We start from the raw sequence: 3,258 nt of genomic DNA, 5'->3' as shown, positions 1-3,258 counted from the left end.
TAAAAACTGTGAGTCCCATGTGGGACAGAGACTGTGTCCAACTGTATTAACTTGTATCTCTCCCAGCACTTGATAATAATGATAATAATAACAATAATAGTAATGGCATTTGTTAAGCGCTTACTATGTGTCACGCATTAAACTAAGCGCTGGGGTGGATATAGTATCTGCCACATTGTAAACACTTAACAATTGCCAAGATTATTATTATTTTGCAGATGAAGTAACTGAGCCAGAGAGAAATGAAGTGACCTGCCCAAGGTTACCCAGCAGGTACGTGGTGGACCTGGAATTATAACCCATGTTCTTCTGACTCTCAGGCCTGTACTCTAGCCATTAGGACACCCTGCTCATTTATGGAGCATTTTACCATGTGCACAGCACTATTCTAAATGTTTGGGAGATTGCAAAGCGACACAGCAGACAGTCACTTCCCGGCCTTGCCACAGGTTTTCAGTCTAGAGGGGGAGACAGACCGACATTAATATACATAATCTGTGCTGTATAATTCATTTATGCAATCGTAATTATTTAGCTCTCACTGTAAACAGAGCACTGTACTAAGCGTTTAATTCGAAGCTCTCTGCATAATGTAATCAATCAATCAATCAATCGTATTTATTGAGCGCTTACTGTGTGCAGAGCACTGTACTAAGCGCTTGGGAAGTACAAATCGGCAGCACATAGAGATAGTCCCTACCCAACAGCGGGCTCACAGTCCAGAAGGGGGAGACAGAGAACAAAACGAAACATGCTAACAAAATAAAATAAGTAGAATAGATATGTACAAGTAAGATAAATAAATAAATAGAGTAATAAATATGTGCAAACATATATACATATATACAGGTGCTGTGGGGAAGGGAAGGAGGTAAGATGTGGGGGATGGAGAGGGGGACGAGGGGGAGAGGAAGGGAGGGGCTCAGTCTGGGAAGGCCTCCTGAAGGAGGTGAGCTCTCAGTAGGGTCTTGAAGGGAAGAAGAGAGCTAGCTTGGCGGATGGGCAGAGGGAGGGCATTCCAGGCACGGGGGATGATGTGGGCCGGGGGTCGATGGCGGGACAGGCGAGAACGAGGTATGGTGAGGAGATTAGCGGCAGAGGAGCAGAGGGTGCTGGGTGGGCTGTAGAAGGAGAGAAGGGAGGTGAGGTAGGAGGGGGCAAGCTGATGGAGAGCCTTATAGCCGAGGGTGAGGAGTTTCTGCCTGATGCGCATATTGATTGGTAGCCACTGGAGATTTTTGAGGAGGGGAGCAACATGCCCAAAGCGTTTCTGGACAAAGACAATCCGGGCAGCAGCATGAAGTAAGCACATAAGAGCTTAGAGAAATAGTCTGAAAGAGCTTAGAGAATTAGTTTGGGCTAGTGGAGAAATCAAAGGCCTGGGGGTCCTGCCTCTGGCCTCTTCATACCCCCCCTACATTGTGAGCTTGTTGTGGGCAGGAAGGTATCTGTTTTTATATTGTCCTCTCCCAACTGACAGACATCAGAACAAGTTTTGTTAAGCACTTACTATGTGCCACTCACTGTTTTAAGCACTGGGGTAGATGCAGGATCACCAGATTCCACATGGAACGCACAGTCTAAGGAGGAGGAAAGACGGGTAGGGAACCCCATTTCATAGATGAGGAAGGTGAGACCCAGAAAGGTGAAGTGACTTGTCTAAGGTCATTCAACAGGCAAGTGGTAGAGCCGGAACTGTGAGCCTGTTGTTGGGTAGGGATTGTCTCTATCTGTTGCCCAATTGCACTTTCCAAGCTGTTAGTACCATGCTCTGCACACAGTAAGCATTCAATAACTACAATTGGATGAATGAATGCATGAATGAATGAACACGGGTCCTCTGACTTCCAGCCCCAGACCTGTCCTCGTCCATGGATATTTTTTTTCTTGAGGGTATTTGTTAAGCAATGACCGTGTGCAGAGCACTGTACTAAGCTCTGGGGTAGGTTCAAGCTAACAAGACTGGACACAGGCTCAATCACCATTTTACAGATGAGGTAACCGAATCCCAGAGAAGCGAAGCGAGTCACCTACGGTCACCCAGCAGAAGAGTGGGATTAGCACCCAGGTCCTTCTTGCCCACGGTCGGATCGAGAAAGAGCACACAGTAAGTGCTCAATCAATACGATTGAATGAATGAATGAATCGAGTTAACCGCCCGCGGATGGCAGAGAGAAATGGGCCCGGGGTGACCAGCTTCCTCCTGACGGGACTGTCAGACCGGCCGGAGGTGCGATTCGCGGCCTTCCACGCAGTCTACTTGGCCATGCTCCTGGCCAACGGTGCCCTCCTCCTCGCCCTCCACGCCGACCGCCATCTCCAGACGCCCATGTACTTCTTCCTCGCCAACCTGTCGTTGCTGGACGTCTCCCGCCCCACGGCCGCGGTGCCCAAGTGACTGGCGATCTAGTTGGCCGGGTGCGCCCTTCAGCTCTATTTCCTGGTGTCCCCGGCGGGGATGGTTGTCTTGCTCTTGGCGGTCACGGCCTCTGAGCGTTGGTTGGCCATCCTCTGCCCTCTCTGCTATGCTGTTCTCATGGACGGGAGCGTGTGCGTCGCGCTGGCGGCCGGGGTCTGGCCGGCCCGCTTTCCTGCACGTGTCCTTCACCCTCACGCTGACCTTTTCCCGCTCCACCCGGGTGGACCAATACTACTGCGACATCCCTCCGGTGACGGGCCTGTCCCGCTCTGGCGGTGGGCGGGATCGGCGCCTTTTCCATCACGTTAGTCTCCTACGTCCTCGTCGCGGCCGCCATCTTGAAGAGCCGCTGGGCCGAGGGGAAGCGCAGGGCCTGGTCCACCTGTACCTTCTGCCTGCTGGCCGTCGGCCTCTTCTACGGCCCCGTCATCTTCACCTACATCCGGCCATCTTCCGGTCCCTCTCCCAGAAGCGACGGGCTCGTGAGCATGCTTTATGGCGTCCTCAACGCCCTCCTCGACAGCCTGCGGAACGTGGAGGCCAAGGGGGACCTCCGGAGGTTGCTGAGGCAGACGTTAGGCCCGCTGGGATCTCTTTGGCACCCGTAGGACCGCTATGGACTGGACTCTCCCGGGAGCCGGTGCGCTGGACTGAGCGCTTGGTAAAATGCAACAAGAGACTCATTCCCTGTCCACGGGGAGCTTACACTCCTCGGAAGCAGCGTGGCCTAGTGGAAAGCTCACGGAGCTGGGCGTCAGAGGACTTCATTCATTCATTCATTCATTCAGTCAGTCAGTTACTTTTATTCATTGAACGCTTCCTTTCATTCCTTCATCCAT

General features: G+C 52.0%; 1 pseudogene; it reads left to right on the top strand.

Annotated features, from left to right (window-relative positions):
• Window positions 1-2,164: 2,164 nt before the first annotated feature.
• LOC119923178 lies at window positions 2,165-3,027 on the top strand (annotated as a pseudogene).
• The last annotated feature ends 231 nt before the right edge of the window (window positions 3,028-3,258 follow it).

The sequence above is a fragment of the Tachyglossus aculeatus genome, unplaced genomic scaffold, assembly GCF_015852505.1.
Source record: "Tachyglossus aculeatus isolate mTacAcu1 unplaced genomic scaffold, mTacAcu1.pri scaffold_152_arrow_ctg1, whole genome shotgun sequence".
Taxonomy (NCBI): domain Eukaryota; kingdom Metazoa; phylum Chordata; class Mammalia; order Monotremata; family Tachyglossidae; genus Tachyglossus; species Tachyglossus aculeatus.
Note: the sequence above shows the minus strand (reverse complement) of the source record. Positions and strands in the feature narration are given on the sequence as shown.